Source organism: Lepisosteus oculatus, chromosome 14 (assembly GCF_040954835.1).
Source record: "Lepisosteus oculatus isolate fLepOcu1 chromosome 14, fLepOcu1.hap2, whole genome shotgun sequence".
Lineage (NCBI taxonomy): Eukaryota > Metazoa > Chordata > Actinopteri > Semionotiformes > Lepisosteidae > Lepisosteus > Lepisosteus oculatus.
In genome coordinates, this window is record NC_090709.1 from 18,790,114 (window position 1) to 18,805,868 (window position 15,755).

Sequence of the window (15,755 nt, forward strand, 5' to 3'; positions counted from 1 at the left end):
CAATGAGAGACATTGGCATTGGAACAGAGGTACTGTACAGAGACTTTTAACACCTGAAGGTGAGGAACAAGGAAACTGGCACAGTTAGCCGATTCAAACTGAGAGGAATGTAATATAGTCGCAGAGGATTTCTATTGTTACCTGAACAGAGACTGGGGAAATAGGACTGGGCGATACCCCTCTCCTCAAAGTGGGCCATCAGAGACTACAGGTACTAAGTAGAGACGATCGAGTAACCTCTCTCATGTATTTTACAGAAAAGACTGCTGCCCCTCTGTATTCATTTTGACCCTGGGAAGGACCTTTTGCTGCTGTGAATTCTGTTTTCGTTGTGTTTTTGGGTGACAGTGAATGTGAATGTAGTTGGAAAATAAAAAGGGCACTTATACAATACAAATGCTTGTCGCTGGTCTGTGTGTGCATTGGTGATTCTGGGAGACAAACAGAGACTGTGGTAATGTAGAGGGGCCCTAGCACCCCGTTTGTATTGCTAGGTGGTGTAGATGTACACGAAGCAGGAACATCCCTCGCCCTTGGGTTCACCTTACTGTGACACCTTCTTCATCTATGTTTTTTGAGTGCACTGCAAATGATCTTAGTATCGAAATGCCGTCCCACATAACCGATCCAAACAAGCTGCTTTACAGAGGAGCACTGCCGGAGCTTATCGTTGGCAAACTGAAGACCAGGCCGACCTCTTCTGTGACTCTTGAACACTAAATCTCAAGGTTGTGAATTCAAGCTCCACGCTGGCGGGAAATTCCATAGGTAATGATCACATTTTCTTGCATGCTAATCAAAAGAAATATTAAGAAACTTTTCCCGATACCAGTTTTTTAGAAAAGTAAAGGCACACGGCACATGTGTGCCACATCACGTCCGAGTTTAGTGACAACTACCTCAGAGATTGTAAAATGGGTAGTTTCAGATTAGATCACTTTTTTTTATCAAAGGTTCAAGCAAACCTGAATACTTTTGCAAGTGACATTTCAGAATCCTAGTCAAATCCAGTACGATTGCTGGATCCTTCGAATTCGACTGAACTATAGCACAGATCTGCAGTCCACCATTAGAATACTGTGGGTGTGTTGTATAAGCCATACCGCCCAAAATAGTTCTAAAACGGGAGATGCATCCTCATTTAGGAATGTGGTATAAAGTGAAATGGTCTGGGAAGAGTCCTACGTTTGAACAGTTCAAAATAGACGTAAAGGGGTATATACGGACTCTTTCGAAATGTAAGAACAAGCTGTGCGGACCTTATCTTTATTAACGTCGTGTAAACGTTTTTCATAGAGTGTAATTGTATTATAGCATGTGCCCCTGAAGATTTTCTTGATACGTTATATGTGCTCTTGTTTGTATTGTATGTAGTTTTGTTGTTCAAATAAAACGTAAAAGACACAACTTTCCGGATGCGGCTGCTGTAAAAATAAAATGACATCAAGGGTGCTGTACGCAGAGGTCTGAAGCCTGTTTCATTTAAGAACTATATCCAGAGGTGTTAAAGAAGTCTAGATCTCACTACGAGAATGGCAGCATCTCAAAAAAAGCAGGTGCAGTTCGTTACACAGTCGTAATGCCACTAAGTCGGACCAGAAGAGCGAAAGCCACCTGGCTTTCTCTGAGCAAGTAATGTGACAAAGAGACACAGTACAGTGGTAACCGACCCTCTTCCAACTGACTTCAAAGGGGAGGGAGCTGCTTTTTGGCAGTCCCTCGAGAAACTAAGCAAAGTGTTTAAAGATACTTTGTCAGCTTGACATCAAGGCAGAAAACAAAAACTTTCTTGCGTCCACTCAAACCAAATGCGGTTTGCCACCTTTTGCGTTATGCAGGGAATGACGTCTGCCGAGATCACTTTTGAGTCAATGCAAATCGTAGTGTGCCCTCCATTTTAATGTTGGTTGTGCTGGCGTGCTGCTTCTGTCTGTGAAACTTTATGCAATCAAGGCATTTAATGTTTTTTTTAATAATTGGAAAAAAATGTACTATTTTTTTTCTTAAATATTGATGGTTTAAAAACTTATTTAATGTGAAACGGTCATTGTGATTGTAAAACGGTCAAAATGTTAGTGAAGAAATCAGTAATGTGAGGAAAGGTGAATTGTGGGAGCCTCTTGACTCCCCGTGTCGTGCTGTGTTTCTCTCTCATTCTACTTGGAGTGGTGCCGTCGCTTCTGGATAAAGTCTGTCTTGGGTCATTCCGGACAAGTCAGGTATGACTGTGCTTCACCACAAGAAGAGACACCTCACTTGCGAGGATCCCAACAGTATATTTCCCCTTTCAGAGCCCATGGGAGTGAATTTCATACACAATTAAAAAAGCCTAATTTTATTTAGAGGCTTCAGACACTTTTTTAATTAAAAAAGTGGCCTGAAACGCCTTAGCTTTCAGGTTTGCTAGAACCTGTAATAATAAAGTGGTCTCAAACTTTCATTGTCTGATGTAGCTGTCTCTAAAGTTGGACATGATGTTTTGGAGATGCTGAGATATTGAGAAGAACTCAACTACATGGTGAGAAGTCTGCGTTCAGCACCAGCAGATGGTGAAAAACTCTTAGCTGACCCCAACCTAATTTGAACGCGCAACTTTCTGAGCTAGAATCAACTGCACTACCACTGTGCCACACCCTATAGTCTTCTTTAGCTCCCCAAAGGAGAAAAATCAGTGTCCCAAAAAAAGTGATTCCCGAAATGTCTTTAACAGAAAGGAAAATTTAGACAGGCTTCCATTTCTGCATTAAGAACTGTTTGTGCTGTCCTGTAATTGAGGAAATATACTTTGTTTAACTTTTTTTTCCATAAAGTCTGATTGTATTATTTATGTGCCCCTCACGAGTCTATTAATACGTTATATGTGCTCTTGTTTATATTGAATCTATTTTGTTGTTCAAATAAAAAGTAAAACAAAAACAAATTCCGGATGGGTGCTGCTATAGAAATAAAACAACATCAAGGGTGCTGTACGCAGAGGTCTGTAGCCTGCTCCACAGAAGAACTTTATCCAGAGGTGTTTAAGAATTCGAGATCTCACCATGAGAGGGGAAGCATCTCAGAAAAAGCAGGTGCAGTCGGTTCCATAGTCATAACGCCACTGTTGGACAAGAGCAAAAGCCACCCGGCTTCCTCCGGGCAAGTAATGAGACAAAGAGACAGGACACAGTGGTTAGTGTGGCTGAGTGGTCTAAGGTGCTGGATTAAGGCTCCAGTCTTGTTGGAGGTGTGTGTTTGAATCCCACTGCTGCTAAGAGTTTTTGTGTTACAACCACCAAGTGGAGCAATGTGTTAAAAGCTACTTTATCAGCTTAACATCAAAGCAGGGAGAAAAAAGTGTTTCTTCTTCTCAACACAAATTCTTTTTTCCACCTTCAGCAGGGAAGTTTGTCTACCAAGATCACTTTTGAGTCAGTGCAAATCACAATGCGCCCTCAATTTTAATGTCGGTTGTGCTCCTTTTATCTGTGAAACGTTAATGTTCTGCATTTTCGAGTCGAGTCATCCTCAGGGGTAGAGCTGATTAAGTCTTTCCGCATAGGGCTCCATCAGAAATAACTTGTCTAAGTTCCAAAGAGATTGTGGGTTTCACTTCAAGCAATCATAAAGCATACCTCACATGTCAGATCTAAATGGGGAATTTGTTGGTTACAAAGCTGAACGTTTTTCCATGTTCTGCTAGAGTATCCACTGGCTTGCCTTTATCAGCTGTCTTGGAAAGATAAGTTGTGCTTCGTCTCAGGAAAAATCATTAGTACTGTCATTTTATTCTGTGCATATGGCCGATATTTAAAGTATATAAAAATCACGAGTTCATAGATTTATCCAAATATCAACGGCACCTTGTAAACCTATGATAAGAATTCCTTCAATCCAATAGTTTCACTCCAGGGAAAAGGCAGGGAAACATAGAGAATTCTTATTTAAAGACAACATCCGTATTGGATTGCATGTCAGCAGGCATCACTCAGAATTCCTAATATGATTTTGAATTCAGTTTTGCAGTTCTTCAGTGTTTTACTACTTTCAGAGAGTCCTTTATTGACCTTGCTGAAGCAGAGAAGCGACATAATCACAGATGTGACCAGTTTTTCTGCTGTTTCTGGTTAATAATGATTATTATTTTGTATTTTGATTAGTATTTTTCGTAGCGTTCTTCCTCAGCTTTTAAGTTATTTGGTGAGCAAGAACCACTGAGAACGAGTCTGAATCAATCAAGAACATATACGGTACTGCTGTCCTGTGTACAACTGCTTCGTCCTAATTGAGCTTTTCAGTGTTGAAGAAGACGTTTCCAATTTCGATTGCTTCTTTCAGAGGATGTGCTACAAGATCACAGATTCATTTGAAAAGATTTGGAGATGTATTGGCTGGGATTCAAAACTGGCTCAATTGCATGAAGGCACCTATACTCAGCAACGAGAGGAAAGGAGAAGGGGCCAGAGGTAGTGTGGCTGAATTGTCTAATATGCTGGATTTTAGGCTCCACTCTCTCAGGGGCGTGGGTTTAAATCCCACTACTGCCCAATGTTTTAAGACCTTACTTCCTGTGATTTGTAATATGGTCAGTAAAAGCACTTTATGTAAGTATTTCTTATGTCAGCGTTACAAGTCACTTACTGCTCCACAGGTCCGGGGTTCAATCCCTGGCATCTTCAGGTGTTTTATATTACTGTACTCACATTGCAATCTTCTGTGATATGAACAACTTGAACTTTTTCTGTATGTGAAGAAAAATGCAAAAGAGCATGTAAAGTATTGATCATATAAAATATCCATGGTACAACTCGAGAAAAAACTGAAGCACAAAACAACGACTTTTGATGATTACAAGAGATTCAAGAAACACAACCGTCCACAGATGGGTTCGGATCCTGAACGCATAAGTCAAAAGAAAAAAAGCGAAGTAAACTCTCTTCATTGTCTTATAGTTTATGTAATAAAACATTTTTTTTCTTTCTTTATAATTTCTTACTGTTGATAGACGATTTATTGAATTTTAACAGAATCACAACTACAAACATTTGGGGTTAAACTGTTATTCACATACTCTAACAAAGAGAAACGTTAGTCTTTTCCAGTGTGTGAGCCAATTTCTAAAAAAATTAAAAATAAGTTATAGAAATTGAATTGTTCTACTTTTTAGGCTTGCATAGTCTTATTCATATTTCAGTTAAGCCTTTTCTTCTGTAGTAATTTCATTTGATATTAAAATTAGTCCTGATTTACAAGAATTTTGTAATAAGTTTCAATTTAGAAAAATCGTGCCCAGAAGCTACCAAAACTGGTAATGTTCACATAATGTGTAATGCCAAAGCAGCAGTTGGGGTGGGTAATAAAAGGCATTTCTTGGTATGAATCCTAAAACTTCATAGATGGCGTTCTAGGACTTCTCGCTTCAGATAAAGCTGTTAATACATCATGAATTTCTACTCAATCAATATCTGCAGTGTTATCACTACCAAACGCTAAATATAGATCCTGGCAATAATTCATGAGTTGTTCATTAGAAAATTGTTTATGTTTTTTTTTAAAACAGGACGAAGGAGTAGCAGCAGGAGTAGCAGCTAAATGTATTGGCGCTACATAAACCTACAGTAGTTTCCAGTTTTGCAGAGAAGTGACATAATCACAAATGCGACCAGTTGTGCAGCTGTTTTTGGATAATAATGATGAATGTGAAATAAAAAACAGCTCCTTGCATTAAGAGCAAGAGCAACCAATGCGCTCGCTTGTTGAGTTGGGTATTTTCCGAGCTACTCTTCCTTAGCTGTGTACAGGTTTGATGGGTTTACTGAGACAATTATTCATGTAGCAGTAATCACGAGGTGGTTCGCTGTGGTTTTTAGAAAATCAATCGTCAGAACAACTAACAACGCACACACACATGTTCAATACACGAGATACAGTTATTAATATAAATTGTGCACCAAACATATACCAGTCTGCCTGGATACAAGCGGCAGACCTTACTGTGAGGATTATCAATATACAAGGTATATAATCTCGAAGAGATGCAAACACAAAGAGATACACAACAGAGAATATATGTCAATATATATCGTTCGGTTACAAAATCGCTAATCAGCGTTATTACCCACTGTTACTCTAAACTCGGAAGTAAATGCAATACTCGTGAATTAAATTGATAACAACTTGTGTTGAGGTACAATTGAATTCTCGAGACGCAATGTAGGACATGGGGTTTACTTATCCACTGTGTATGGATTTGGAATTTCCCGGCACGAACACCAAACCAGCTGACAGGCTCTGTTGCAGCCTTGGTTCCAGTGGTTGTCCAATGGGCGTTGTCCCGGCGTCCTCTGGCTACCGGCCAACCAGTAGAGGTGCAGCTCGGAGTTGGACGGGCGGAGGAATCTAACTGCGACGCGCAGGGCAGTCATTGCTCCGAGGGGATCTACCAGCAGTCCAGCTGGCTAGTAGAAAGTATCTATGCACAGAGTGTGACCGCGAGTCCGCACAAGTCACTCTTTTGCCCGGGAAGAAGCTGGTTCGTTCCCGGACCAGCGCTGCTACTGAATAAGCTATTCAGGTTGTCGACGAGGGTCCAACTGTAGGCTGCCGTTGATCAAGCGGAGCATTCACGTTGGTAGAATTCTGAGTACGTATGGGATCCTCGGCCTCGCGCTTAGAACAAAGTCCAAGTCCCAGTGCAGACAACAGCAGTTATCATGTGATTGTCTCTGAGGATGCGCGAAAATGGCCAAGGAGAGCCCCGATCTGAGCTTGCGCTCCCTTTTTAACCAAGACACAGATGTGTGCTGATTGGTTGAGATTTTGGCGGGCATTGGAGACCCACGTGGTGTTACCACGCCCTGCAAATCCCTGATTGGTTGATCAAGGTGAGATACGAGTCACTTACTCCTGACACTTAGGAATGCAGTCCAGATGTCCATTTGGCACTCCCTAGACAGATAGGCGCCAATGGATGACCATTGATCATGATAGCCAGGCTTATCTAAATGCATCCCTGTTTGGGAGCTGTCCCTTATCAAAAGAAAATATCTTAAATCAGCCTGCATGAATACTTTCTCTGTGGCTGCACCACAGAGATGGAGAGTGAGATGGGGCCTCATTTAGGAAAGCACAGCAACGCTTAATTCTGTCTTATTACCAAGTATTGCTGCTACAACTGCTTAAATTCAAACTAAACAGGACTATGGGAATGAGATTTGATTTCGAACTGGGATTTAAATAAATAGGACCACTGCACTACATTGTGCTTTATGTAAGACAAAAGGTGGGCTTCCTGTGTTTTCGATAACTCAGTTGTAAGAGCGGAGGAATATAGTGGAAACAGCTGGGAACTCTTTTCTCTCTGGTTTGAATCTGGCTGGAAGAAAGGTGTTTTTTATGTTCTTTAATCAAGAAGTGAAAATTTATCTTTCACTTAGTTGTCTTATTTTCTAGGCTTGTAGACTCCTCACTCTTCCTAAAAGAAAGTGCTGCAGATAAAGATACAGTAGTTGTCAGAAGTTTAGTTCAGTGGTAGAGCACATACAGGCTGTATGTGGTTGTTTTCAATCGCCGGCGTCTGCACTCTGGATTTCTTCCTAAGCGCGATATCTTTCCTTACTTGTGTGTGAATTTCATGCGCGACACATAAACCCTTTGTCTGTTTTATAAAGATTATATTTTAAATCAGTTAAAACAAAAAAAGTACCAATTATATACATGTAGAAAACACATGTATCTAATTTGAAAATTTGGGCAATGTATTACTAGTAGTGGAGCTGAGCTCACAGAAGAGCAGTTGATATTGTTAAACCACGTATTTTTTTAAATGACGCTACTAAGTACTGGCATCGTGTTTGTGCAGTCCTACCCAAGCTTTCTATCGATTGGATGAGTCTCCTGTTCCATCTCCAATTCTTTCCGCACATTTCACCTGTTTCACCACCGTTATCATTAGACTATAGCCACTAATACGAGAATACTGTTCTGAAAGACTGTCTTAAATAATAATGTTGAAAAGGTTAATGATAAGAGTTTTTTTCATTAAGGTAACCATACATTTGCCTGTATAGTACAACTTATTATCTGTATCCGCAAATCCCCGATATTAATGCTGTCTCCTGAGAAACAGAAGTGTAGAGTCAAATAATATTACAACAAATCTATTCAATTAACACCCCTATGTGAACGAACACATTTAAGACTTACACCCCTTTTAAATATGTATTTCCTTCATTTCAGTTCTCTCCCCGGGATACCTGAAAATTCATTATAGTATAATAAAGTCTGTGCATGCATTACCTGTAATACAGCTACTAATATAGATAACATTAAACTTCATTATTAAGATATTACACTTTTATTAATAAAATATGTATTGATAAAATTCCTTGTGAATAATTGTAGTGTCTGGAAAGCAATTGTTCATTACTTAATGACGATATTATTTCCACTACATTCAGGACAGTTCCAATGTAATCTATTGTTCCACTTCGTCTGCTTAGTCTCCTACTTTAGTAACATCTAATGGGGAGCAGTTGTTATTTTAGGTTTGTTGCAATTGAAAACAGGTTTGCTACAGAGCTGCTGACAAATTTCAGCAGCCAGTTTGTTGCAACTGACCCGTTGTAGCTACCAATCAGAAGCAAGGAGAAACAAACATTAGGTTTGCCTTTTTTTAAAAAAAAGGAAAACAGAGTACAGTAGTAGTTTATGTGGTAATTTCAGGTACAATGTATGAACTAAAGTTAACTAGTCCCACAGTAATGCGTGGGGTCCTATCAATAGAAAAAAAAAATTGTTGTAACCCGAAAACACAACAAACACAAAACGAGAAGTCTTACGGGAACCTAGGTAAATCCCTGTAGTTGTCTAGCAACTATAAAAAAACAACCAAACACAACAACTTCAAAAGAAAAAGAACATTAAAACAAATCTGGGGAACAACATAAACACATAATCTAATGCGAGAGCTTTATCAAGTCTTCAGTGCTCCTCTCGTCTCAGTAGACCCCTCTCATATATTTGTGTACAGGTCAACTGGAGGTATACAGCTGATAGTAATTTAAGTAGGGAGCTGCATCACAGCATGTGTGGGCTGCAAATGGAAAAGTATAGGTTTATTCCATGCTGAAAATAGAGGTAAACACAACGTTTCAGCTGTGGAGCCTTCTTTGATTGTGACTCGAAATAAATCGTTACTTGTTCGTTTGATGTTAATTTATCTCCATCAAATATCTAAGAGTATCTAAACTCGACAGTTGCGCTCAGTAGAGAAAGACACTGCTCCAGGTGAGGCTTGAACTCACAACCTCGGCATGACTCTGCTGTGCACTGCTGTATAAGTACCGCGCGCTGACCGATTGCGCCACTGGAGCTGTGCAACTTCTGTTCTTCATACAGACTGACGGTGCAGAAACACAGGGTGAAAACGGTTTCGGTTGTGGATCCATCTCCACCTGGGGAAAAGGAACAATAAAATAGCAAGGAAAATACAAGAAAAGAAACTGAAAGAATTGTGCTAACAGCAAAGGGGGACGGAGGGAGGTGGTCGGACAAGTAAATCAGCCTGGCAGATTATTTGTATCGACATGTTTTGAGTCAATCAGCAAACAGATTTATCTTCATGTGCCTTAAACCGTGCAGTTTGTATCTTCATTGTAGATAGGTTTCTTCAGAAGTCCAGTAAACTGACAATAATGGAGAACTAGCTGACGCACCCCGTCGTGAAGACCCTCTGTAAAGTGATTACACGTTTCATTTTCAAGTCGCCTTCTTTACACGCAATTGCAGCCCGGACACTGAGAGAAAGCATGAGAAATGGCTTCAATTTCAATGTGAAAGCGCAGTACAGGTTCGATGGCTTCACATCTCCCATCAGTCAAATAAAATTGCAGTAAAGCGATCTAAATATGACTCTGAAGTACTGGGAAAGATGATTATTTTGAGCGTGCCTCCCAGGGTCTGCTACGAGGCTTAAGTACCGGGGTAAAGTTAGCTCGAAGTTTGAAAACGATTTTGGCACGCCTGTAGCGCTTTCACGAAACCTCTTAGAGTTGCGAGAATGCTTGTTTTGTGTATAAAATACATTGTGGATGCTTTCTCAGCCTTTACTTTGTCGTTTTTATGACATTTTTTTGACCAAGCACGAATATTCTTTTGTCCATATCTTCGCGATGGAAGCACAGAATGCTGTCAAACCAAATGCATTTTAAAGAACACGACTTGTGGATATTTCCACACCCTTTATATCAAACTATCAGTGAGCTAATTATCTTTTTTAAAACCTCCGGTTTTTCATCGATGCGTAATTACGCACGAACTGGAACCCGGGGGACCGCTGTGTGCACACGTTCACAACGCGAGAAATACTGTTCAATACGGCTTCGTGCGAAAAACCGGTATATGACCATAGGAAGCAGAACAGCGCAGTCTCCAATTACCCAGACTGTAAGCACGGGAATAAAGCTTTGTTTGATTTCTGAAACCCTTCCTTTACGTCCTGTTTTCATTCAGGTAAGGGTCAACTATATTCACAATACTACTGACAGCAGGAAGATAAAAATATTCTTTACTCAGCAGCTTATTAAAAACAGCTCCCATGATGTTCATACCGACTTTTTACACAGAACACTGACACAGCTTTGTGTTCTGAATCTCTTTTTCTCTTGCTTTTATTTAATGTGGCACAATGCACTGGGATAGGGGTATTCTGTTCACAAACCAATAGCATTTAAACCACAGCACCCACAATGCTGCAGGTAAGTGTTTTGCACACTAAGCAGGTCATCTGACTATTCCCAGCTTTGTTTTGGGTTATGGAACCTTTATTTTTTTATGATTTTCTGAAGATAACACTACAGGTGGGATGGGTGGGTTGTCTTCATGGCTCAATAGCATTTCAAATACAGCACCCACTCTGCTGAAACCAAGTGTTTTACACACCAGACAGGCCCCCAAACCTCATACAACCTTACTGTAGCTGTGGCCCCTTTCTTTAATTTTTTATGATTTTCTGAAGATTACACTACAGGTAATACACTGGGACAGGTGGGTCGTCTTCATGGCTCAATAGCATTTCAAATACAGCACCCACTCTGCTGAAACCAAGTGTTTTACACACCAGACAGGCCCCCGAACCTCATACAACCTTACTGTAGCTGTGGCCCCTGTCTTTATTTTGTAATGAGTTTCTGAAGATAACACTACAGGTAATACACTGGGACAGGTGGGTCGTCTTCATGGCTCAATAGCATTTCAAATACAGCACCCACTCTGCTGAAACCAAGTGTTTTACACACCAGACAGGCCCCCAAACCTCATACAACCTTACTGTAGCTGTGGCCCCTTTCTTTAAGTTTTTATGATTTTCTGAAGATTACACTACAGGTAATACACTGGGACGGGTGGGTCGTCTTCATGGCTCAATAGCATTTCAAATACAGCACCCACTCTGCTGAAACCAAGTGTTTTACACACCAGACAGGCCCCCAAACCTCATACAACCTTACTGTAGCTGTGGCCCCTTTCTTTAATTTTTTATGATTTTCTGAAGATTACACTACAGGTAATACACTGGGACGGGTGGGTCGTCTTCATGGCTCAATAGCATTTCAAATACAGCACCCACTCTGCTGAAACCAAGTGTTTTACACACCAGACAGGCCCCCAAACCTCATACAACCTTACTGTAGCTGTGGCCCCTTTCTTTAAGTTTTTATGATTTTCTGAAGATTACACTACAGGTAATACACTGGGACGGGTGGGTCGTCTTCATGGCTCAATAGCATTTCAAATACAGCACCCACTCTGCTGAAACCAAGTGTTTTACACACCAGACAGGCCCCCAAACCTCATACAACCTTACTGTAGCTGTGGCCCCTTTCTTTAATTTTTTATGATTTTCTGAAGATTACACTACAGGTAATACACTGGGACGGGTGGGTCGTCTTCATGGCTCAATAGCATTTCAAATACAGCACCCACTCTGCTGAAACCAAGTGTTTTACACACCAGACAGGCCCCCAAACCTCATACAACCTTACTGTAGCTGTGGCCCCTGTCTTTATTTTTTAATGAGTTTCTGAAGATAACACTACAGGTAATACACTGGGACAGGTGGGTCGTCTTCATGGCTCAATAGCATTTCAAATACAGCACCCACTCTGCTGAAACCAAGTGTTTTACACACCAGACAGGCCCCCAAACCTCATACAACCTTACTGTAGCTGTGGCCCCTTTCTTTAATTTTTTATGATTTTCTGAAGATTACACTACAGGTAATACACTGGGACGGGTGGGTCGTCTTCATGGCTCAATAGCATTTCAAATACAGCACCCACTCTGCTGAAACCAAGTGTTTTACACACCAGACAGGCCCCCAAACCTCATACAACCTTACTGTAGCTGTGGCCCCTTTCTTTAATTTTTTATGAGTTTCTGAAGATAACACTACAGGTAATACACTGGGACGGGTGGGTCGTCTTCATGGCTCAATAGCATTTCAAATACAGCACCCACTCTGCTGAAACCAAGTGTTTTACACACCAGACAGGCCCCCGAACCTCATACAACCTTACTGTAGCTGTGGCCCCTGTCTTTATTTTGTAATGAGTTTCTGAAGATAACACTACAGGTAATACACTGGGACGGGTGGGTCGTCTTCATGGCTCAATAGCATTTCAAATACAGCACCCACTCTGCTGAAACCAAGTGTTTTACACACCAGACAGGCCCCCGAACCTCATACAACCTTACTGTAGCTGTGGCCCCTGTCTTTATTTTGTAATGAGTTTCTGAAGATAACACTACAGGTAATACACTGGGACGGGTGGGTCGTCTTCATGGCTCAATAGCATTTCAAATACAGCACCCACTCTGCTGAAACCAAGTGTTTTACACACCAGACAGGCCCCCGAACCTCATACAACCTTACTGTAGCTGTGGCCCCTGTCTTTATTTTTTAATGAGTTTCTGAAGATAACACTACAGGTAATACACTGGGACAGGTGGGTCGTCTTCATGGCTCAATAGCATTTCAAATACAGCACCCACTCTGCTGAAACCAAGTGTTTTACACACCAGACAGGCCCCCAAACCTCATACAACCTTACTGTAGCTGTGGCCCCTTTCTTTAAGTTTTTATGATTTTCTGAAGATTACACTACAGGTAATACACTGGGACGGGTGGGTTGTCTTCATGGCTCAATAGCATTTCAAATACAGCACCCACTCTGCTGAAACCAAGTGTTTTACACACCAGACAGGCCCCCAAACCTCATACAACCTTACTGTAGCTGTGGCCCCTTTCTTTAATTTTTTATGATTTTCTGAAGATTACACTACAGGTAATACACTGGGACGGGTGGGTCGTCTTCATGGCTCAATAGCATTTCAAATACAGCACCCACTCTGCTGAAACCAAGTGTTTTACACACCAGACAGGCCCCCGAACCTCATACAACCTTACTGTAGCTGTGGCCCCTGTCTTTATTTTGTAATGAGTTTCTGAAGATAACACTACAGGTAATACACTGGGACGGGTGGGTCGTCTTCATGGCTCAATAGCATTTCAAATACAGCACCCACTCTGCTGAAACCAAGTGTTTTACACACCAGACAGGCCCCCGAACCTCATACAACCTTACTGTAGCTGTGGCCCCTGTCTTTATTTTTTAATGAGTTTCTGAAGATAACACTACAGGTAATACACTGGGACAGGTGGGTCGTCTTCATGGCTCAATAGCATTTCAAATACAGCACCCACTCTGCTGAAACCAAGTGTTTTACACACCAGACAGGCCCCCAAACCTCATACAACCTTACTGTAGCTGTGGCCCCTTTCTTTAAGTTTTTATGATTTTCTGAAGATTACACTACAGGTAATACACTGGGACGGGTGGGTCGTCTTCATGGCTCAATAGCATTTCAAATACAGCACCCACTCTGCTGAAACCAAGTGTTTTACACACCAGACAGGCCCCCAAACCTCATACAACCTTACTGTAGCTGTGGCCCCTTTCTTTAATTTTTTATGATTTTCTGAAGATTACACTACAGGTAATACACTGGGACGGGTGGGTCGTCTTCATGGCTCAATAGCATTTCAAATACAGCACCCACTCTGCTGAAACCAAGTGTTTTACACACCAGACAGGCCCCCGAACCTCATACAACCTTACTGTAGCTGTGGCCCCTGTCTTTATTTTGTAATGAGTTTCTGAAGATAACACTACAGGTAATACACTGGGACGGGTGGGTCGTCTTCATGGCTCAATAGCATTTCAAATACAGCACCCACTCTGCTGAAACCAAGTGTTTTACACACCAGACAGGCCCCCGAACCTCATACAACCTTACTGTAGCTGTGGCCCCTGTCTTTATTTTGTAATGAGTTTCTGAAGATAACACTACAGGTAATACACTGGGACAGGTGGGTCGTCTTCATGGCTCAATAGCATTTCAAATACAGCACCCACTCTGCTGAAACCAAGTGTTTTACACACCAGACAGGCCCCCAAACCTCATACAACCTTACTGTAGCTGTGGCCCCTTTCTTTAAGTTTTTATGATTTTCTGAAGATTACACTACAGGTAATACACTGGGACGGGTGGGTCGTCTTCATGGCTCAATAGCATTTCAAATACAGCACCCACTCTGCTGAAACCAAGTGTTTTACACACCAGACAGGCCCCCGAACCTCATACAACCTTACTGTAGCTGTGGCCCCTTTCTTTAATTTTTTATGATTTTCTGAAGATTACACTACAGGTAATACACTGGGACGGGTGGGTCGTCTTCATGGCTCAATAGCATTTCAAATACAGCACCCACTCTGCTGAAACCAAGTGTTTTACACACCAGACAGGCCCCCAAACCTCATACAACCTTACTGTAGCTGTTGCCCCTTTCTTTAATTTTTTATGATTTTCTGAAGATTACACTACAGGTAATACACTGGGACGGGTGGGTCGTCTTCATGGCTCAATAGCATTTCAAATACAGCACCCACTCTGCTGAAACCAAGTGTTTTACACACCAGACAGGCCCCCAAACCTCATACAACCTTACTGTAGCTGTGGCCCCTTTCTTTAATTTTTTATGATTTTCTGAAGATTACACTACAGGTAATACACTGGGACAGGTGGGTCGTCTTCATGGCTTCATGATTTTTTGACTGTAATCAAGTGTTGTGCATTTGTGCAAGTGTCAGGCCTCCTGACCTTTCACAGTCATGCTTTGTTGTGTGAAACTTTAATTCTCTTTTTAGGATTTTTTGAACATGGGAACTTCCACCGAGATGAATGAGGTGCTCTTCAATAGCTTTTTCATCTATACACACACGCGTATGTAACCAAGACACTCAGAACCAACAGAATCAACGTGAAGTCATAGAAAAACAAGAATGCCCCCGAGACATCTGCACCCCCCTCTTGGACCACTCTGGTATCAACACCCCCAAACCAATCCATACCAGCTAACAAGACTCAGAATCGGTGCAACCCTCCAACCTGGACCAAGAGCAGGATGGGACAAGTACCTGCACCACACTACGCACCCCTCATCCAGACCAGCAGGACAGCCAGACAGCACCATCATGACACACATAATGAGATCACTTTCTGTCAGTATGTGTAACATTCTGGGCCTGGGCTCCTCTGTATTTTGGCTGAAGGGAGTTCAACAACATTATTAAACGGACTGACATCATAATCTGACAAGATACATTGTTTAGGGGAGACTTGTCCACCCACTGTCCCCCTGGTAACGTGAAGATCATTGT

At 41.5% G+C, this 15,755-nt stretch overlaps 1 protein-coding gene and 1 non-coding gene across 2 annotated transcripts in view; one reads left to right on the plus strand and one right to left on the minus strand.

Annotated features, from left to right (window-relative positions):
- The window catches only part of LOC138242514 (zinc finger protein 135-like), a 446,217-nt gene that overhangs the window by 62,206 nt on the left and 368,256 nt on the right, over positions 1-15,755 (plus strand). The gene's annotated exons all lie outside the window — the stretch shown is intronic.
- Positions 9,257-9,350, minus strand: trnai-uau (transfer RNA isoleucine (anticodon UAU)). Its single transcript has 2 exons — positions 9,313-9,350; positions 9,257-9,292 (listed from the first exon to the last, which is right to left on the minus strand). It is a non-coding gene; the product is annotated as a tRNA-Ile (tRNA).